This window comes from Phyllobates terribilis, unplaced genomic scaffold (genome assembly GCF_046119375.1).
Source record: "Phyllobates terribilis strain yellow unplaced genomic scaffold, ASM4611937v1 Scaffold_8__6_contigs__length_399053987, whole genome shotgun sequence".
Taxonomy (NCBI): domain Eukaryota; kingdom Metazoa; phylum Chordata; class Amphibia; order Anura; family Dendrobatidae; genus Phyllobates; species Phyllobates terribilis.
In genome coordinates this window covers 41,274,523-41,298,531 of record NW_027362768.1, presented here as the reverse complement: position 1 = coordinate 41,298,531, position 24,009 = coordinate 41,274,523, and positions in this window count along the sequence as shown.

The following is a 24,009-nucleotide window of genomic DNA, read 5'->3' as shown; positions in this document are numbered from 1 at the left end:
TACAGGAGTATCTCCAAGTAAACATTGAAGCCATGACTGTGTCACTGGACCTTTGAACTTTTTGGGCTTCCAATCTGGATGAATGGCCGGAGCTAGCCACTTACGCCTTGGAGATCTTGTCATGCCCCGCAGCCAGCATTCTGTCTGAACGTGTGTTCAGCGCTGCTGGTGGTGTGCTGACAGATAAGCGCACGCGGCTCTCCACTGATAATGTAGACAGACTCACGTTCATAAAGATGAACAAATCATGGATCCGAAACGACTTTTCTACCCCTGTGTCATCCTGGGGAGAGTAAAAGCTTGATGATTAGTTAAAATCACCTCACCAACCGTTTTAAGCTTTCAAATTACTAATCACGTTTATCTGTATCTTGGCTGGAAAATAATTTGGGCTTTGTAGTAGTGTGCAGCACTGATTCTAATAGGCCATCTATACTAAGCTCCACCAGATTTAAAATTACTAATCATGTTTATCTGTATCTTGGCTGGAAAATAATTTGGGCTTTGTAGCAGTGTGCAGTACTGATTCTATTACGCCATCTATACTAAGCTCCACCAGATTTAAAATTAATAATAATTTTTAGCTGCATCTAGACCGGAAAATAATTTTGGGGCTCCGAGATGCGCAAGACACATAAGTGCCTTCTTGCTGCACTACCTGCAACATGACCCTCAGATTGTCAGAATTCGAAGTAATCCTGACTACTGGGTTGCCACACTCTTAGATCCCCCACACTCTTCGATCAACCTTTTCATTTTAATAAAGACCAAAAAAATGGTCATTTTTGAAATTATAAGCATTAGCAGGTTATTAGAAACTGAAATCAAACAGTTTTCAACTCAAAACTTTATTCTAGGTGATGTTACATTTGCACATAGGACCCCTTGTTCGAAAGAAGCTTCTGAACTCTCTCGTCCATTGAATTTGTCAGGTTTTGGATGGTTGCTGCTTCAAATGTTTTGCATGAGGACAGAATACCCTCCCAGAGCTGTTGCTTAGATGTGAACTGCCTCCCGCCATCATAGACACTCCTTTTGATGATGCTCCAGAGGTTCTGAATGGGGTAGAGGACAGGGGAGCATGGGGGTCACAGCATAAGTTTGTCCCCTTTTATGCCCATATCAGCCAGAGATGCAGATGTGTTATGTGCAGCATGAGACGGTGCATTATCATGCATAAAAATGATCTTGCTGTGGAATACACGGTTCTTCTTCTTGAACCATGGCAGGAAGTGATGTTTGAGAAACTCCACATACATTATGGAGTTCATCTTTACCCATTCAGGGATCCTAAAGGGGCCGACAATCTCTCTCCCCATGATTCCAGCCCAAAACATTACTCCACCTCCTCCTTGTTGGCGCTGTAGCCGTGTTTGCGTGGGGTGTCCATCAACCAGCCATCCTCGACTCTATCCATCTGGACCATCGAGCGTTGCACGGCACTCATCCGTGAACAAAACAGTTTTGAAATCAATCTTCATGTAATGTTTGGCCCACTGGAGCAATTTCTGCTTGTGTGAAGTGGATAGAGGAGGTCAACAGGATGGCGTACGCACAGCTGCAAACCTCTGAAGGACCCTGCATCTTATTGTTCGGGGGACGGTGGAGGCACCAGCAGCTTCAAAAACTTGTCTGCTGCTATGACAAGGCTTTTTTGCCGCTGGTCTTTTAACGTGAAGTAATTGCCTGTAGGAAAGAGTCCTCAATTTGCCCTTATCAGCATGCACACGTGTTTACTGTGAATCAGCTCCATACTTCTTGATTGCAAAGACGCTTCATCCTGATCATCGCACAATGTTGATTGTAGTCATGCCTTGACCTAAACACTCCACAATTTGTTGCTTCTCAGCAGCCGACACATCCTTTTTCTTTCCCATTTTGGCAGAAAATGTAGGCTGCTTAATAATGTGGGACAGCCTTCTTAAGCAGTCTTGTCTTTCATTGGACACACCTGCCAAACTAATTAGCACAGGTGTCTGCAATTGCTTACAGTGATATAAAGAGCCCTGACACACATCACCATCAATGAGTTTAACTGACAAACAAACAAATTCTTCCCTTATCACTCCTAAACACTTTTTGCATATTAATTTGGAACACAGTGTACATGTGCTTTTCCACAAAACACCAGTGGTTCACGTAGTGAATCTTACAGTTCTAACTTGCCAACCATGGTCTGTATGGAGGAGTTCAATAAAGGGCCCAAAATTAAGATAACATAGACGGGAGAGGTCTCTATGAATAGGAATTCCTAGGTATTTGATACCCTGTGAGGGCCAGGCAAAGGGAAAGTTGGACTGGATGGAATCCTGTATGGATTTTGGGAGGGAGACATCGAGGGCCTCAGACTTCGCTGCATTGATTTTAAAATTTGACCATGTAACAAAGTGATCTATTTCAACCATAACAGCAGGGATGGATATATGTGATTGAGTGATATATACTAGGACATCATCAGCAAATAGAGAGCACTTGTACTCAGTGCCTCCCACCTCAATCCACCTAATATTGGGGTTATGGCGAATTGATGAGAGCACGTGCTCCGTCACTAGGATGTATAAGAGAGGGGACAGAGGACATCCCTGCCTTGTCCCATTGTTGATTATCAAAGGTGATGAAAATGTTCTGACGCGCCCCCTGGGCCTTGGGACACCCGGAGCCGGACCCTTTTTGGTGGATGCTGGTGGTTGTAGTCTCCGTGGCGGCGACCCGGTTCCGTGGCTCAGGGCGGTCAAACCAGTGGTGGAACTATTTATGTGGTTTTGATGTTTAAATGTCCGACTACGCCACCCGTGGATTGTTGTCAGAGTGAACCGCCGCTGCAGGGCAGACCACTGAGGCTGGTGTTGTGGGTGCAGCTGAGCTTAGTATAACTCCCCACGGGAGGAGTATAGCCTCAGGGCAGTGTATGCGGAGGATGGGGGTGATGGTGCAGGGCAGCAGCAGTAACGACACGGAGTCAGTGATGCAGTCCAGGGCCTTTACTCACAGTTCTTATTATCCAGACCACTTTTGCAGGTAACGGCTGCCCATGTCGTACTGTGCTTACCAGGTGAGGGGCTCAGACAACTCCCAGATAACTTTGGAGCGCTTCACAGGACCCCCATTGTGTGTCCTTTGTCTGGCCTTTCTTACCAATGCTTCTGTCCGGCTGCCTCGGGCCTCCTCTTGGTAAACTTGGCACCAGTTTCCCTGACCCTATGTGGTGCCTTCCTAGCGGGTGTAGTGAGGGGCTGCGCCACATATTATGTCACAGCCTCCGTTTTCTAGCTGTGGGTCATTTCCCGCCTCCACTAGTTTCGGGGACCGGTCTCCCCCTTTGGCCTGACCCCTCCATTCAGTTGGATTCGGGCGTGCGGTGGCGACTCGCTCGTCCGCAACCCTGGGATCCCTTCGTTCCTCGTTCCTGGAGCCTTCTCCGCTCCTCTTCCTTCCTTCTCCCTCTTCCAGTCCTGGGCCTCTGTTACTAGACCTGCCTCCGGAGCAGAGCTCATGCAGAGCCCCTGCTCCCTGTCACTTCTGCTCAGACTTCTCTGCCCTGGACTAAGATGGTGCCCACCTTTTATACTCCCTTCTCAATGCACCCAGGAACTGCTTCCTCCCTGCTCCTGCACTACAGGGTTCCCCTTCCTCAGTGTTCCCTCCCCCCACTCCAGCCAGGGACAGGGACTGTCGTGCCCATCTCAGTGGCATATTGGTCGCCCTGCCCCAAGGCAATGTGGTGTAATGCATGCAGGTGTCGGGGTCCTGATCCACACTCCATCCTTACCTGAGAGTGAGATATCACACCTCTGTGTGAGGTGCAATACCTCTGTAGCAACCAATCCCTCGGGGTGCTACAGTTCCATTTATCTTCAGCCTAGGTGGCGTATTGCGATACAGGGCCGTGATTTTGGCTCTAAAAGGGTCCCCTAGACCCCTACCCCAAGCTTTTTAAGAGAATAATATATGGCGTGCCAGGAGACTCTATGGAATGCTTTCTCAGCATCCAACGAGAGTATCTAATTACCAATTTTTAACTGCATCTAGCCCAGGAAATACTTTGTGCCTAGTAGCAGTGTCTGCTAGTCAGCGGATTATCCCAGCTGTTAAGAAAGCTACACCACCTGTAGTTTGGACACTTAATTTTTTCAAAGGAAATGCTTTGGGACCCCGAGATACTCAGTGAAGAGCATCAGGAGGCACCCCAAGGCATAGGGGCTGGGACTGGCGGTTGGATGCCTTGCGGTGGACCGCCAAGCTCGATCCTTATAAAAGCTTTTTAACTGCAGCAGCTTTATTGGACGCTACAGGAGCTGGAATTACGCGGATGCTGGCATGAGACTTGCCCTCCAATAGATCCTTGTAAAAGGATTTAGAGTGTATTCATTCAAATTAGAGAGACAATTTAAATTAAAAAGCTTAGACCTGCCTCCTCCACAGGGGGCTCGCTCGACCCACCAGCGGACAGGCACCAGTATTGGGAGAGGGGGGCTGGCTGTCAGGGTCCACCGTGGCTCTGGCACAAACCCGGCGACACGGAGGTGGCACTGGCAGGAACGGACTGGCCGTGTCGGCTTCTCACTTTTTGGATTTTAGAAGGGCATGACATGCCTATATCTGTGTCTCCCCCTCCTTTTACTCCTCCACCTCTTTTCTTTTCGCATGACTATATGTACTTGTCACTTTTCCATGTGTTAGTTATGTCTTCTGAGCAGTTTGTCAGCTTTTGGACACCTTTGAAGGTGTTTTCTATGTGTTTCTATGTGTTTTTGTTTGCCTGCCATTGGTTTTAACGGTGTTCGAAGGTGTTCGACGAACAGTTCGATGAACAGTTCGGCGAACACAAGGGTGTTCGACGAACTGAACTCGAACACTACGGGGGTGGCTCAACACTAGTTAATACTGTTTTAATAAATGCTTGGAGATCTTGAGAATATGTACTGTGTTGTGACAGGTGGTATTGTTTAGGCTATATGATGAAGAATACTGGTTTATAAAGCCATGACATCGCATGTAAGCCAGGTCCACTGACCGTTACAAGTTAAATCTTTTAGTGAATAAAGAACATCACTGGAGTCACGTAAATATCCTGGAATACGGGACACTAAAGGTTGGAGGCATGAATCTAACCATTGTCCCACGCGCTCACCAAACGACCTTATACCAGAAACTATTGGCCATAATGTTAATTTAATATTTATGGGTTTTTAGTAGCGTGTGGAAAATAGGTATAGTTGGATGCTCAATGATCAGATCTTCCGACTCCTTCTTAGTTAATACACCTAGAGAAAAACCTTCATTAATTAATGCTTTTATTTTCTTCTGAAAAAAAAAAATAGTAGGATCATTAGAGAGTAATGTGTATGCGTTCTTATCATTTAACATTTCCTGGATGGAATCAACATAATCAGTAGTATTTAAAATGGTGAACTGAGTCATCTTGATCTTTCAATCTACATTCCTGGTTGGTGACACTTCTAGACCCACACTACAAGGAGAACTTTATATCTCTTATTCCCGCTGTGGACAGGCCTAATAAATTGGGGCAGTACCAGAAGGCCCTTGTTGTGGAATTACTAAAAAAATTCTCATCTGAAAAGACTGGCAGCAGAAGTCACAGTTTGTTGGACAACCAAGAAATACAGGTGAGAGAGACACAAATCCAACAATCAGAGGCAGGGGAACACATTTAAAATTCTGGGAAAGTTTTCTCAGACCCTCCCATCGCACAGGCCCTGATGCGTGGGGTACTCTCACAAGGAGTGCAAAGTTTGGAAAGATGCTGAAGGAGTACCTTGCCGACCGTACCATCGTCCTCCGTGATACCTCTGTGCCTTAAAATATTGGGTATCCAAGCTGGATATGTGGCACAAACTGGCTCTCTACGCCTTGAAGGTCCTGGCCTGCCCTTCTGCTTGCATTTTGTCAGAGCAGGTTTTTAGTCCTGCTGGTGAAATTATAACTGATATGCGCATCCGTCTGTCAACTGAAAATGCTGACAGGCTGACTCTTATAAAAATGAACAAGGGCTGGATTGGGCCAGACTTCTCAACACCACCGAATGATAGCAGCGGAACATAAACTCAAATACAGTGTCTTTTTTTTGGGAGGTCTAACTCTATTCCCATGCACCTCTGTCTTCACACCCAGACATGAGTATATGCTTCCTGATTTTGTCTATTTTCTCTTGACCTCCTCCATCTCCTCATCCTCATCCTTCACCAACCATATCTACGTCTCTTGCAAGGAGCATTGGAGTGCCTTCAATTTTTTGTCAGCCATTGCATTAACTGCATAGGCAAACAGTATGGGAGACCCACGTCCTAATAATGGTAACTTTTTTTCCAGGAGGCCCTATGACCTCTACGTCTCTTGCAAGGGGCATTGGAGTGCCTCCAAATTTTTGGCAGCTGTTGCATTAAATGCATAGGTAAACAGTATGGGAGACCCACTTCCTAAGAATGGGAACATTTTTTCAAGAGCCCCTCCTCTACATCTCTTGCAAGGGGCATTGGAGTGCCTTCAAATTTTTGTCAGCCATTGCATTCACTGCATAGGCAAATAGTATGGGAGACCCACTTCCTAATTAATAATGGGAAAAAAATTTCAAGAGGCCCTCCTCTACGTGTCTTGCAAGGGGCAGAGGAGTGCTTCCAAATTTTTAGCAGCAGGTGCATAAACTGCATAGGTAAACACTATGGGAGACCCACTTCTTAATAATGGGAACATTTTTTCCAGGATGCTCTTCGACCCATACGTTTCTTGCAAGGGGCATTGGTGTGCCTCCAATGTTTTGCAGCTGTTGCATTAACTGCATAGGTAAACAGTATGGGAGACCCACTTCCTAATAATGGGAACATTTTTTTCAAGAAGCCCTCCTCTATATCTCTTGCAAGGGGCATTGTGGTGCCTCCAAATTTTTGGCAGCCATTGCATTCACTGCATAGGAAAATAGTATGGAAGACCCACTTCTTAATAATGGGAACATTTTTTTCAAGAGGCCCTCCTCTATGTGTCTTGCAAGGGGCATTTGAGTGCCTCCAAATTTTTGACAGCCATAGAAGTCACTGCATATGCAACAACAGTATGAGAGACCCGCTCCTTTCTAATGACACTTCTATTTGTCTTTAAATTGTTATTGGGGTTTATCTTAAAATTTGGCAGCCGTTTAACTCACTGCATACCCTTTAACTGTAATTGCAGACCTGCTCCTTTCTAATGGGAACACTCGTTAATGTGACCCACCTCTACAGTCATGGCCAAAAGTTTTGAGAATGACACCAAAATTATATTTTCCCATGATCTGCTGGCCTCTGGTTTTTATTAGTGTTTGTCTGATGTTTATATCACATACAGAAATATAATTGCAATCATATTAAGAGTACCAATAGGTTATATTGACAGTTTGAATGAGTTAATGCAGCAAGTCAATATTTGCAGTGTTGCCCCTTCTTCTCCCTGGCATGCTCTCAATCAACTTTTGGACCAAATCCTGACTGATAGCAGTCCATTCTTGCATAATCAATGCTTGCATTTTGCCAGAATTTGTTGGTTTTTGTTTGTCCACCCGTCTCTTGATGATTGACCACAAGTTCTCAATGGGATTAAGATCTGGGGAGTTTCCAGGCCATGGACCCAAAATCTCTATGTTTTGTTCCATGAGCCATTTAGTTATCACCTTTGCTTTATGGCAAGGTGCTCCATCATGCTGGAAAAGGCATTGTTGGGCGCCAAACTGCTCTTGGACGGTTGGGAGAAGTTGCTCTTAGAGGACATTCTGGTACCATTATTTATTCATGGCTGTGTTTTTAGGCAAGACTGTGAGTGAGCTGATTCCCTTGGCTGAGAAGCAACCCCACACATGAATGGTTTCAGGATGCTTTACAGTTGGCATGAGACAAGACTGGTGGTAGCGCTCACCTCTTATTCTCCGAATAAGCTGTTTTCCAGATGTCCCAAACAATCGAAAAGGGGATTCATCAGAGAAAATGACTTTGCTCCAGTCCTCAGCAGTCCACTCCCTGTACCTTTTGCAGAATATCAGTCGGTCCCTGATGTTTTTTCTGGAGAGAAGTGGCTTCTTTGCTGCCCTCCTTAAAACCAGCCCTTGCTCAAAGAGTCTCCGCCTCACAGTGCGTGCAGAAGCACTCACACCAGCCTGCTGCCATTCCTGAGAAAGCTCGGCACTGCTGGTAGTCTGATCCCGCAGCTGAAACAGTTTTAAGATACGGTCCTGGCGCTTGCTGGTCTTTCTTGGGCGCCCTGGAGCCTTTTTGACAACAATGGAAGCTCTCTCCTTGAAGTTCTTGATGATGCGATAGATTGTTGACTGAGGTGCAATCTTTGTAGCTGCGATACTCTTCCCTGTTAGGCCATTTTTGTGCAGTGCAATGATGGCTGCACGTGTTTCTTTAGAGATAACCATGGTTAACTGAAGAGAAAAAATGATACCAAGAACCAGCCTCCTTTTAAAGTGTCCAGTGATGTCATTCTTACTTAATCATGACTGACTGATTGCCAGCCCTGTCCTCATCAACACCCACACCTGTATTAATGGATCAATCACTAAAACGATGTTAGCTGCTCCTTTTAAGGCAGGACTGCAATGATGTTGAAATGTGTTTTGGGGGATAAAGTTCATTTTCTGGGCAAATATTGACTTTGCAAGTACAGTAATTGCTGTTAAGCTGATCACTCTTTGACATTCAGGAGTATATTCAAATTGCCATTACAAAAAATGAAGCAGTAAACTTTAGAAAAATTACTATTTGTCTCATTCTCAATACTTTTGGCCATCACTGTATGTGTCTATAAATTGTTATTGGGGTTTTTCCGAAGTTTTGGCAGCCGTTGTACTCCCTGCATACCCTATAATTGTATAGCAGACCTGCTCCTTTCTAAAGGAAACATGTCGTCCTCGTTGCTGCGGCCCACCTCTATGTGTCTTTAAATTGTTATTGGGGTATTTCCTAAATTTTGGCAGCTGTTGTACTCACTGCATACCCTATAACTGTATAGCAGACCAGCTCCTTTCTAATCGGAACATGTCATACTCATTACTGTGGCCCATCTCTATATGTCTTTAATTGTTATTGAGGTTTTTCCTAAATTTTGGCAGCCGTTGTACTCACTGCATACCCTATAACTGTATCGCTTCTTTCTAATGGGAACATGTCGTATCCCTTACTGAGGCCCACCTCTATGTGTCTTTAAATTGTTATTGTGGTTTTCCCAAAATTTTAGCAACCCTTGCAGTCATTGCATGGGAATTACCACTGTAGGAGACCAGGAATATTTTTTTTACTGAGGCCCCTCTCTATGTCTCTTCAATGGGGTATTGGGGTGCATCCAAATTTTTGGCTGCCCTTGCAGTCACTGCATATGCAATAACAGTATAGGAGACCCACTCGTTAATAATGGGAACAACAAAGCATAGGCGGCTGATGGCTCTCTAAGAATAGTGGGGGCCAACTGCAGGCCCTTTAATAATAGTAACGGCCGTCTGATGGCCCTTTAAAAATAGTCTTTGCGACTTTCAGAATGTCTTTTTCACAGTTTAAAGCAATGCAAAGTGCAAAAACGCATCAAAAACACTATGTGTAAACATAGCCCAAGGTGTAGAGGAGCATATTTGTTTTTGGCTATTTATTTTGCCTTATATACGAGTCATTACCCTGAAAAGGATGTTCCTTAACATTTTTTCCCACCAAAATCCATTTTGGTTTCGTTTTTGTATGTTTTATTGTGAGTCCGTAAAAGTGGTGTAATACTCTGACAACATTGTTGATAGCAGTGATCTGGGAGTCAGAGATGCTTCCAGGGGTCTTCCCCATGCTGTTCCCATGTCATTTGAGCCCTGTTCCCATTGATTTGGGTAATTTTTAGGCTGGAAAAATGCTCAAGTTTCCCATAGACTTACATTGGGCTCGTTGCTCAGGTCGAGGACAAGAGAATTCCAATTTTCTTGACTCGAGCAATGAGTACCCGAGCATTTTAGTGCTCGCTCATCACTATTGGCCATTAAATTGTACTGAGGGCTATGGGGGTGCATTATACTATAAGTGGGAGCATTATACTGAATGGGGCAGCATTTTACTCAATGGGGGTGCATTATACTGAATGGGGATTCATTATGTTATATGGGGTGCATTTTACTATATGAGCTCTGGGGATGCACTATACTGAATGGGGGAGCATTATACTATATGGGGAGTATTAAACTGATTGGGGGTGCATTATACTGAATTGGGCTGAATTATGCTATATGTGGATGCATTATACTGAATGGGGATGCATTATACTATATTTGGGTGCATTATACTGGATGGGGTGCATTATACTAAATGGTTGTGCATTACACTGTATGGGATATGAGGGTGCATTATCCTGAATGGGGGTGCATTATACTATATGTGGGTGCATTATACTATATTGGGATGAATCCTACTGAATGGGCTATGCGGGTGCATTATACTGAATGGGCTTTGGGGGTGCATTATAATGAATGAGCTAGATGGTGCATTATACTATATGTGAGTGCATTATACTATATACAGGTGTAATATACTGAATGGGATATGGGGGTGCATTTTACTGTATGGGCTATGGGGGTGCATTATAATGAATTGGCTAGAGGGTGCATTATACTATATGGAGGTGCATTATACTATATAGAGGTGCATTATACTGTATGGGCTATAAGGGTGCATTATACTGAATGGGCTATGGGGATGCTTTATATTGAATGGGCTATAGAATGCATTATACTTTATGGGGTGCATTATACTGTATTGGCTATGGGGGTGCATTATACTGTATGGGCTATTGAGGTGCATTATACTGTGTGGGTTATGGGGTGCATTGTACTGAATGTGCTTCGTGGTGCATTACACTATATGGGGCTGAATTATACTGTATGGGCTATGGAGTGCATTATACTGTATGGGATATTGGTTGCATTATACTGAATGTGCTTTGGGGTGTATTGTGTTATATGGGGGTGCATTGCACTGAATGGGGTGCATTATAATGTATGGGCTATGGGGTGCATTTTACTGAATGGGGGGTATTACACTATATGGGGGTGCATTATACTATATGGGCTATAGGGGTGGATTATACTGAATGGACTATGGGGTGCATTATACTTTATGGGCTATGGGGGTGTATTATACTGAATGGGGATGCTATATACTATATGGGGGGGTGCATTATATTGAATGGGGCTGAATTATACTACATGTGGGTGCATTATACTGAATGGGGCTGAATTATACTACATGTGGGTGCATTATACTGAATGGGGTGCATTATACTGTATGGGCTATGGGGGTGCATTATACTGAATGGGGGTGCATTACACTATATGGGGGGTGCATTATACTGCATGTGCTATGAGGGTGCATTAAACTGAATGGGGATGCATTATACTATATGTGGGTGTATTATACTATATGGGGGAACATTATACTGTATGGGCTATGGGGGTGCATTATACTGTATGGGTTCTGGGGGTGCATTATAACAAATGGGCTATAGGGTGCATTATACTATATAGGAGTGCATTATACTAAATGGGGTGAATTATACTATATGGAGGTGCATTATACTGAATGGGCTATGCGGGTGCATTATATTGAATGGGCTATGGAGGGTCATTATAGTAAATGGGCTATAGTAAAAGGGCTATAGGGTGCATTATACTATATGGGGGTGCATTATACTGTATGGGCTATGGGGGTGCAATATACTGTATGGGTTATGATGGTGCATTATACTGAATTGGCTATGGGGTGCACTATACTATATGGGGCTGCATTATACTGAATTGGCTATGAGGGTGAATTATACTGAATGGGGGTGCATTATACTGTATGGGCTATAGGGGTGCATTATACTGTATGGACAATGGGGTGCATTATACTGTATGGGCTATGGAGGTGCATTATACTGTATAGGCTATGGGGGTGCATTATACTGAATGGGCTATGCGGGTGCATTATACTGTATAGGCCATGTGGGTGCATTATACCGTATGGGTTATGACGGTGCACTATACTCAATGGGCAATGAGGTGCATTATACTATATGGGGCTGCATTATACTTAATGGGCTATGAGGGTGAATTATACTGAATAGGGGTGCATTATATTTTATGGGCTATAGGGGTGCATTATACTGTATGGACTATGGGGGTGCATTATACTGTATGGGCTATGGGGTGCATTATACTGTAAGGAAGACTATGTGAGGGCTATTATACTTTATGCAAGCAATTATACAGTGTGAAGGTTTGTGTGGGGTGCTGTGTGGAGGCTATTATACAATGTGGAGAGGTGTGGGGTCATTTTATGGTATGTAGACCCATTATACTGCATGAAGGGCTGTGTGGGGGTCACAGTTGGGGAACACACTGTGTTGGGGTCACTATAGTTTCCAGGGCAGTTGAGAGGTGGGGTACAGTAGGGCCATATACTTTACGGATGCAATGAAAGGGGAATCTAGGGTTTCAGTAAGAGGAAGATTAGAGGGTACACAGTAGGTGCAGCAATAGGGACACATATGGTAGCAGAGGATCATTATTAGGGTATTATCAGGATAAGGAGTTTGTGCAGGTTGGGGATAACGGTGCCTGAAATGTGAGAAGTCAGATGTGTCTTTGTTGTAATTTCTGTAGCCGAGTCCTAGCTGGAAAAAGTTGCTGTGTCGGGCTGGGCCAGATGAAAAAAACGGGAAAAGTGAATAACTCAGAAAGAACGTCAGCTGTAAGTCACCATCTATAACTGTACTGTAATCTCATATGTTCTGCAGCACAGGTATCTATCACTGCTGCTGAAATATCAGTGTTGGTCTTTTGTATAGAGATTTCTTTCAGTAACAGCGCGGTTATCTGCTGAGGTTCTCCTATATTCACTATTAGGGTGCACCGCTATAGTTGTATTGAGGGTTACATGGTTAGGGACACAGTCAGAGGTTTCGCCCCACCTGAACCAAACTCCAAGCTACACCTCTGCTTGAGTCCTATCTAAGATGTTTTTGCTCCATACTCAGCATAATTGTGGATTATTCTTAGCCTTGGCAGAGTTCGCCCTAAACAATAGACACCACTAGGGCTTGGGAATGTCTCCCTTCTTCTGTAATCTAGGATTCCATTCGAAGTCTTAATGTTTTGAGGGTTGGGACGATGTACTTCAGGCGGTCTCTACTACTATCCACCACCTCCGAAAGGTTTGGGGGTAAGCCCATATCCATCTCAAGAATGCAGGGAGAGTGTGGGACAGAATTTGAGTGTCTACTAAGAATCTGAAGATTAAGGTACCATCTCCTAAGCTCACAACAAATTTATAGGACCATTTCCCATTATCGAGGTTGTTAATAAGGTGGCTTTTTGGGTACGTCTGCCTTCTTCCATGCGCGTTCCCAATGTTTTTCACAAGACATTATTAATGAAGATGTTTAATCCGCTTGTGACGCAGGATCCTCCTCCTCCTATTCTGTTAGATAATATTGAAGAATTTGAGATAGAAAGTATTGTGGTTTGTGGACTCAAGAAGAGTTCGGAATTCCATTCAGTATTTGATTCATTGAAGGAGGTACGGTCCTGATGAGAGGTCCTGGGTCTCGAAAGGTAATATACATGCAAATAGTCTCATCTCTGAGTTCCATAAGAGGTTTCCGGACAAAGTGGGTGGTGGGAACCCGGAGGTCTCTCCTTGGGAGGGGGATACTGTTAGGAATCATGGTTCTGTGCTCCCACCTGGGAAAGGATCATGTCTGGTACAGCACTACTCTGGTCGCAGGCACCACCATTGTCCTGACTCTTGAGGCGGAGCTACTATGCATGCAGTGAAACCGTCCGAATCTTATGGAGCCTCATGTTCTGGTGTTGTAGGATGTGTGATGCCATGTCTCTCACTGGTTTCCCGGTTGCCAGGCAAAGAAGGAACGTGCAGTGTCTTGCACTAGGCAGCGGTAAGGATGTTGCTCATTCTCCTGTTCAAGCTAGCAGGGAGTGGCTGTCTGGGGATGATTGGGAGGTATTCAACACCTGATCATTAGGTGGGCTATTTAATCTTGTTCCTGTTATGATCAGCAAGAAGAACTAAGGAAAGATAGGGGAAAGCTGTCCCTACAGTAAGACTAAGCTGAATCCCTACGCTGTAGCGGGCTGCCTGTTCCTTGTGAACAGACCCGCCTTAGTCCTCGGCTAGTCTGAATGAAGACCTATAGAAATAAGGGAGGGGTCCCTACAAGTACTAAGGACTGGGACAAAAATGGGACACCTCCTAAACAGAAGTTGTTGCAGAACAAAAAGACAAACTGACAAAAAGTACTAGAGGTCCAAGAGGATCAAGAAACTGACAGAGATAGGCACCGAAGTACCAGGCTAGCAAAACAGTCAAACAACACTGAAGTCCAGCACAGCCAGAAGGGCGGAGCTGGAATATATAGGCAGATGGTCATGTGACCGCAAAACACAAGATAGAAAAAACTAACAGGAGGGTTCTAACAGTACCCCCTCTTTTATGTGGATCCTCTGGATCCTCCAGGCCCAGGCCTATCCGGAAACCTCCTGTGGAAAGCTTTAACAAGCCTAGGAGCAGAGACATCGTCCGTCCTTACCCAGGAGTTGTCTTCGGGACCGAAACCCTTCCAGGAGACAAGATACTGTAATTCCCCTCTATGCCATCTAGAATTCAAAATACGAGAAATTTCATATTCGCCGTCTTCTACCACAGGAGGAACTGTGACAGTGGCGTCCCTATTAGATACGTCAGCCTTTTTCAACAAGGAAACATGAAACACAGGATTAATCTTCCAGGAAGTTAGGACATCCAACCTAACAGCAGACGGGTTAACAACCCGAAGCACTTTAAATGGACCCACAAACTTAGGACCCAGTTTTTTAGAGGGAATCCTCAACTGCAGGTTCTTCGAGGACAACCAAACCATGTCACCCACAGTAAACAAAACCTCTTTACGTTTCCTGTCAAAATACTTCTTGGACTTCTTGTTATCCTCTTGCAGGTTACAACGTACATTAGTCCAAACTCTCTCCAAATCACCGGAAAAATTCTCCTCCTCCGGCACCGCCGACCCCAATTTGGAGAACGAACCAAAAGACGACTGTCTCCCAGTACAACAAAAAAAAAGAGAACACCCACCAGAGGAGGATGTATGATTGTTAAGAGCGAATTCTGCAAGAGGCAGAAACTCAGACCACACCTCTTGATTGTCTGCCACAAAACAACGCAAAAACTGTTCAACATCCTGGTTCTTTCTTTCAGTCTGTCCATTCAACTCCGAATGATAACCAGACGAAAATGACAAATGGACTCCCAACCTGTCATAAAAAGCACGCCAAAAGTGAGCCACAAACTGAGGTCCTCTATCAGAAACAATATCTGTGGGAACGCCATAGAGCTTGACAATCTCCTTAACAAACGCCTTAGCGAGTGTCTTGGCGCAGGGCAACTTAATGAATGGAACCAAATGACACATCTTACTAAAACGGTCCACGACCACCCAGATGACAGTAAAACCTTCGGACACAAGAATATCAGTAATAAAATACATAGTGAGATGCGTCCAAGGCGCACTAGGAACCTCCAGAGGGCAAAGCAACCCCGCAGCAGGAGTATGTGAAGTCTTTGACCTAGCACACACAGTACACTGATGCACCAACTTGATGACTTCCTTCTGCCATCCAGGCCACCAAAAACTGCGACTGATAAGTCTCTTAGTCTCCGAAACTCCTGGATGACCTGCCAACTGAGACTCATGACACTCCACAAACAAATCTCTCCTAAAGGCTCTAGGCACAAACAACCTCCCATGGGGAGTGTTAGATGGAGCATCATCTTGAGCATTCAGAATCCCATTCTCCAAAACCGCCACCACAACTCCTTTCTGCAAAATACTCTCCTCCTCCTCGGCACCGACCATAGGAGAGAAGCTGCGAGATAAAGCTTCGGCTTTAACATTCTTAGTACCAGGGATATAGGTAACAGAACAATGAAACCGAGAAAAAATAAGTGCCCACCTTGCTTGACAGGCATTCAAGCGCTTGGCAGCATCCAGATAGATCAAATTCTTATGATCTGTGAAAACCTGAATAGGAAATCTAGCGCCTTCCAAAAAATGACGCCAGTGTTCAAAAGCAAGTTTAATAGCCAGCAACTCCCGATTTCCAACATCATAATTCAGTTTGGTTTCCGAAATTTTTTTCGAAAAGAAGGCACAAGGATGTACTCCACCCTTGTTCTCCTGAGACAAAACTGCTTCGACCCCCACTGATGAAGCATCGACCTCAACCACAAAAGGCTTGGTCTCATCAGGCTGCATAAGGAGAGGGGCAGAACTGAACCTCTCTTTGAGATACTCAAATGCTTCAATGGCCTCAATAGTCCACTTGGCCGTATTCGCACCTTTCCTGGTGAGATCGGTTAGAGGTTTAACAATTACAGAAAAATTCTTAATGAATTTCCTGTAATATTTGGCAAAACCCAAAAAATCTCTGTATAGATTTCAAACCAATAGGCCTAAGCCATTCCTGCACAGCCTGAACCTTCACAGTGTCCATCTCAAAGCCCTCACTGGAGACAATGTAGCCCAAAAAACTAATTTTCTGCACAGCAAACTCACATTTCTCCAGAAAGAGTGAATTATAACTCAATAACTACAAAACTTCACGTACACTCTTCCAATGGGACTCTAGATCTGGTGAATAAATCAAAATGTCATCCAAATACACAACCACATTCTTACCAATCAAAGGTCTCAGAATGTCATTAATAAGGTTCGGAAAAAGTGCGGGTGCATTGGTATGACCAAAAGGCATCACCAGATTCTCAAAATGACCTACCGGAGTGTTAAAAGCAGTTTTCCATTTATTACCCTCCTTCATTCGTAACAAATTGTATGCCCCCCGGAGATCAATTTTGGAGAACTACTTGGCTCCCACTAACTGGTTAAACAAGTCAGGAATTAACGGCAATGGGTAGGGATTGCGTACGGTAATCTTATTAATTTCACGAAAATCCAGACATGGACGTAAACCGCCGTCCTTTTTTTTAACAAAGAAGAATCCAACTGCCACAGGCGACTAAGAAGGTCTAATGTGACCAGCAGCCAGACTTGTCTCTATGTACTCCTCCAAAGCCTTTCTTTCAGGGATAGTCAGATTAAACAAGCGACTTTTGGAAAGAGTAGCACCCGGAACAAACTCAATGGCGCAATCATAATCCCTATGAGGAGGTAAAATTTGCGACTACTCCTCTGAAAAAAACCTTCAAAAATCCTGAATAGGTACAGGTAATTTCTCTTTTTCCACAGTCGCGACCATTACAACATTTATCATAGCACTTCGGACTCCAAGACTTAATCACATTAGTAGACCAGTCCAATAAAGGATTGTGCAGTTTTAAACAAGGCAATCCTAGAGCAACTGGAAAGGGCAAATTATCCAAAATAAGCAAGTCCAAAATTTCTTGGTGAACTCCATTGATAGTGAGGGAAAATGCAGCAGTCTTGTGAGTAATACATTTCAAAGGAGTGCTATCAATAGCAATCACAAAATAGGTGATGACAAAAGTTTGGATTTCAATTTAAGGTTTTCCAAAAACCCTTTATCAGTCACATTAAGTGTTGAACCACAATCCACAAATACCTGAAATTCAATCAAATTTCCCTGCAAAGTAGTACTCCCAGAAAGAAATACTCCTGTAGAGCGTAAACAAGCTATACGGGCGTAACTGACCATTTTTTTTTCTTTACTTAAATGACGCTCACAATACTTAATCAAATGATCAGCTTTACCACAATAAAGACATAAACCCTCGGCGAATCTACGGTCTCTTTCCTGAGAGCGGAGTGACATTGCTCCCACCTCCATTGGTTCTCCGCTGTCAGAGTAGAATTTCTGGGAACTAGGACCTGACGTTACAGGAGTTTTTACATCATTCATCCTGGTCCTCAGTCTCCTGTCCACACGAACAGCTAACTGCATAGCTTCCTGCAGAGTCTCAGGTGCAGGGAATGCAATTAACAAATCCTAAACCCTTTCACTCATACCAGCAAGAAATAAACATTTCAGCGCAGAGTCATTCCATTTAACTTCTGAGGCCAATCTCCTGAAGTGTGTGCAATAATTTTCAACATCATCTGACCCCTGATTCAAACGTCTAAGCTCTGATTCAGCAGATGAGATTCGATCAGGATCGTCATATAATAGCCCCATAGCAGAATTCTTCCACAGAACTTAAACCCGGATCATTAGGCTGGAGAGAAAAAGCCCAACCCTGTGGTTCTTTGCACAAAAGTGACATAATAAAACCAATGCGCTGTGATTCATTCCCAGAGGATCTTGGTCTCAAATGAAAATATAACAAACAAGCATTTTTAAAGGAAAAAAAATCCTACCGTTTACCAAAAAAAAATCAGGCAGTCCTACCTTCTGTTCGACAAAATGCGCTCCAGGACAACTACTCACATGTTGCTGAAGCTCGGCAACCTCCAGAGACAATCCGTGCAGGCGTTGAGCCAACTCCTGGACGGAAACCATACTGAATCCCCGAATTTCTTTCCTTAAAGTTTTTTGGGCTGGACTTACTGTTATGATCTGCAACAAGAACTAAGGAAAGATAGGGGAAAGCTGTCCCTACAGTAAGACTAAGCTGAATCCCTATGATGTAGCGGGCTGCCTGTTCCTTGTGAACAGACCCGCCTTAGTCCTCGGCTAGTCTGAACGAAGACCTATAGAAATAAGGGAGGGGTCCATACAAGTACTAAGGACTGGGACAAAAATGGGACACCTCCTAAACAGAAATTTTTGCAGAACAAAAAGACAAACTGACAAAAAGTACTAGAGGTCCAAGAGGACCAAGAAACTGACAGATATAGGCACCAAAGCACCAGGCTAGCAAAACAGTCAAACAACACTGAAGTCCAGCAAAGCCAGAAGGGCGGAGCTGGAATAAATAGGCAGATGGTCACGTGACCGCAAAACACAAGATACAGAAAACTAACAGGAGGGTTCTAGCAGTTCCCTGCTCAGTCCATTGCTGTTTATTGCAGTTCCAATGTTCTGTGATTGTGAGTGGTGCTAGCATTAGTGTTGCTATCTTTTCTGGGGTTTTCTCATTTTTTCTTTTGATTACACTTCATAGGTTTCTTGCAGAGGTACTTACCTGGTCTTTGACTAGGCACCAGCCTTTCCCACACCAGCTGTTAAGCGACAGTGGGCCAGGGAAAGGCACTGCCTAAGTCCCACTTTCCCTTACAGGGAGCTTGGTGATGAGTATTCCCGACCCTCAAGGGCTCGCCTAGCGGGGTAGTATGCGCGAAATGCATCTGTAGCTGCACCTTTGCTTGTTTGGTGCCAGTCTTGCTGGGTCTCTCCGCATAGAGCATAACACTTTTATATATACAGTCAATGCAAAAAGTGTTGGCACTCTTAAATTGTTCAAGAAAATGAAATATTTCTCCCAGAAAATTATTGCAATTACAAATATTTTGTTATACACATGTTTATTTCCTTTATGTGTATTGGAACAACACAAAAAAAAATAGAAACAAGGCAAATTTGACATAAATTCACACAGAGCTCCAAAAATATGTAGGACAAAATTTTTTGCACCCTTAACTTAATATTTTGTTGCACATCCTTTGGAATAAATAACCAACTTTTTATTAAGCCTCTCAACTGGAATTTTGGACCAATCTTCTTTTGCAAATGGCTCCAGGCCTCTCATATTTGAAAGGTGCCTTCGCCCAACACCTGTATTAAAATCTTTCTACAGGTGTTTAATGAGATTTAGATTCAAACTCATTGCTGGTCACTTCAGAATTCTCGAGTGCTTTGTTTCCATCCATTTCTGGGTGTTTCTTGAAGTATTTTTGGGGTCCTGCTGGAAGACCCATGAACTAGAACAGAAAAATAGGTTTCTGACACTGGGCACTACATTGCAACCCAAAATCCCTTTTTAATCTTCAGATTTAATGATACCTTGCAAACAGCCAAGGCATCCAGTGAAAGAGAAAGCAAAGCAACACAAGGGAGATTATATACAGTGTCATGGGTTGTAAACTTCTTGATTATGTTGCGCCTTGGATAAAGAAACATCAAGATCTCTGGAGATGGAATTTTAAACTTGGGATTGTTTATATTATTCAACTATTTTGGTTCTCATGTACTTAGACAGTTCTCTTCTCCTCTTTCTGTTCTCAATAATTAGTGTGGCTCATGCAGACAAACAATGCAAAGACTGAGTAAACTTCTCCCCTTTTTATCTGGATTCAGGTGTGATTTTCATATTTTTCACACTTGTTACTTGCCACAGATAAGTTTGAATAATCATCACATGCTTTCGACAAAATTGTGCACCCACAATTTTGGAAAGGTGGAAACAGTTTTGTTCGGCCCATTTTTGGAGTTTTGTGTAAAACGATGTCCAATTTCACAAAGGAAATAAACGTGTAAAACAAAACTTGTGTAATTGCAAAACATTTCTGAGAGAAATACTTCATTTTCTGGAACAATTTCAAGGGTTCCAACACTTTTGGCCATGATTATATTTTTTAATAATGTCTCTTATTCTATGTTGATCTTAATATTTTTTGTAAATTATTTGTATATTGATTTTTGCCTACTTTTTGAATACATATTTTAGGTTCATATTATTAAGGTGCTGTATTGCTGTACATTAAATCACTGATCAATCACTTCACAGTCACATAGACTTTGCAGGTCCTGCACCTTACAAATAACTTGAACCATCTGTTTTATTATTCACTGACCTAGACTACTATTCTCACTTTCTTTGTTCTTCAGCACTGCATTAGTACACCACAATCTGATTTAGGCCTATTTATTTTTATCTATAATGATGACCAGTGTGCTTACACTTCCTAAAATTAGGCTGTAAAATCCTTAAAAGAGCACTGCTTTCCTGGCCACATATTTTATGGTGCCTGTGATAGTCAAATCTGATTGGCTGTGCTGTGCCATGTTATATGATAGTTGAAAGGCATTACGGGGAAGCCACATCTGATATCATGTAATCCTGCTCCCTGGCAATCAATATTCAGCAATGTGTGAAATTTGACATTACTTTTTGCCAGGCGTGCAATTTGCCTCCAAGCAGCACAGCTTCTTTCACTGGCATGCATCTATGCTATAGTTCCTTCCACAGCCTGAGATTGGACGCATACTATGCCAATAAATACAGTTAATCAGTAGCAGCTCTCAACTAACGCTTTTTAATTTCCATTCTTGAGGTCTGCATTAGTCACAAATTGAATCCCAACCAAACAGAATGTGATTACATATTCTATACTTATTGCATAAAATAAAAATTGTTTCACACGCCTTTAGTATAAAATTAATATGCAGATGAACAAATATGCTCTGGCAGCGTACAAACAGGTACATACAAGATGTATCAGCATAATGTGATTAATGAATACATGACCACCAATATGTACATACAAAACTTGAGGAGCTTAGTTATCTTTTTTTTGTCTAATTCCACCAAGGTAACCTCTTATGAATGGTCCGTAACTCTAATGACTCACCTCTCCATGTGTCCAGAGAGACCTCAATTGAAACTGGGAAGAGTATAAACCAGGCTTGGCTAATAAAACCTTTCTGGGAATGATGGGTCGATAACGATGCTCAGCCCTCTACAAAAGCAAACTGTTTAAAAAAGACCCCCACACCATTAGTATTAAAATTAATATACAGGTGCACAATTATAATGTTGCCAATAAACAAGAACATCTATGTACACTGTAATCAAAGAATACATGAATTCCAGTATTGTTATGTACATGTAAGATCTGTGACTGTTTCTGCTTCGGCCGCAAAGCTTCTTCGCCATGCCTTTGTTACGAGTGATACTTGACATCGTCAGTCGTGTTTTAATCTTGGGTCTTTTGGTGTCATGGGATCAGGAAGCTATGGGGTTAATTGTCTGTTTTTGTTTACGCCTTTCTGAAAGCCCTGGGTGGAGCTGCCTGTTATTTAACCCCTTTACCCTCGAATGTGGTTTGCACGTTAATGACCGGGCCAATTTTTACAGTTCTGACCACTGTCACTTTATGAGGTAATTATTCTGGAATGCTTCAACGAATCCCGCTGATTCTTAAATTGTTTTTTTCATGACATATTGTACTTCATAATAGTGGTAAAATTTCTTCGATATCCCTTGCATTTAATTTGTGAAAAAATTGGAAATTTGGCAAAAATTTAGAAAATTTTCAAACTTTTATTTTTTATGCCCTTAAATCAGAGAGATATGTTACACAAAATAGATAATAAATAACATTGCCCACATGTCTACTTTACATCAGCACAATTTTGGAACCAAATTTTTTTTTTATTAGGGAGCTATAAGGGTTAAAAGTTGACCAGCGATTTCTCATTTTTACAACAAAATTTACAAAACTATTTTTTTACCGACCACATCACATTTGACGTGACTTTTAGGGGCCCTTATGACAGAAAATACCCAAAAGTGACAACATACTAAAAACTGCACCCCTCAAAGAGCTCAAAACCACATTCAAGAAGTTTATTTATCCTTCTGGTGCTTCACAGGAATTTTTGGAATGTGGAAGAAAAAAATTAACATTTAACTATTTTCACAAAAATGTAACTTTAGACACAAATTTTTTTATGCAATTTGTTGTGCAATTTCTCCAGAGTAAGCCAATACACCATATGTGAGGGAAAACCACTGTTTGGGTGCACAGCAGGGTTCGGAAGGGAAGGAGCACCATTTGCCTTTATGAACGTAAAATTTGCTGGAATAATTAGTGGACGCCATGTTGCGTTTGGGGAGCCTCTGATGTGCCTAAACAGTTGAAACCCCCCACAAGTGACCCCATTTTGGAAACAAGACCCCCCAGGGAACTTATCTAGATGTGTAGTGAGCATCCTGAACGTCACAGGTGCTTCACAGAAGTTTATAACATTGAGCCGTAAAAATGAAATTTTCACATTTTTCCAACAAAAATGTTTTTCAGCCCCCAATTTAGCATTTTCATAATGGTAACAGGAGAAATTGCACCATGCAATTTGTTATGCAATTTCTCCTGAGTAAACCTATACCCCATATGTGGGGGAAAACCATTGTTTAGGCACACGGTTGGGTTCGGAAGAGAAGGAGCGCCATTTGACTTTTTGATTGTAAAGTTTGCTTGAATAATTAGCAGATGCCATGTTGCGTTTGGGGAGTCCCTGATGTGCCTAAATTGTGGAACCCCCCCACAAGTGACTCCATTTTGGAAACTGCACCCCTCAAGGATTTTATCAAGGGGTATAATGAACATTTTGAACCCAGAGGTACGACACAGAATATTGATAACATTAGATCATCATATTGAATAAGTTGTCATTAGTCTTTAGTGCAAGTGCTTGCTACTTGAGTTTGAATCTGGTACTCAGGTATGCCCCAAGTATCGCGGATGCTCAAGCAACATGCTAAAGTCCCTGCCCCGCATGTTTCATGGTTATTAGACATCCAAAAAAAAACATGCAGGGATCGCTCGTGCATAGCAGGCAATCCCCGTGAGGTTTTTTTGGCTGTATAACAGCTGCAAAACACTTGGGGCGGAAACTCGAGCATGCTACTCGAGCACCCGCTATACTCAGTGTATACCGGAGCACCCGAAGCAAACTCAAGTAGTGAGCACATGTGCTCAACATTAGCTGTCATATCGTCGTCATTTTTTTTCTTTACTTCAGAAAAAATCCCAACCTCAACCCTAATAGAACCCCAACCCTAGCCCAACCATAACCATAGACCAACCCTAACCCTAGCCCAACCCTAACCCAACCCTAACCCTTGCTCAACCCTAACCCTAGTCCAACCCTAACCCTATCTTATCCCTAGCCTAACCCTAACCCTAACGACTAGTTTTTGCATCGCCATATTTTGAGAGCTATAATTTTTCCATATTTTGGCTGACAGGGTCATGTGATGGCTTGTTTTTTGTGGGACAAGTTGATGTTTTTATTAGTACCAT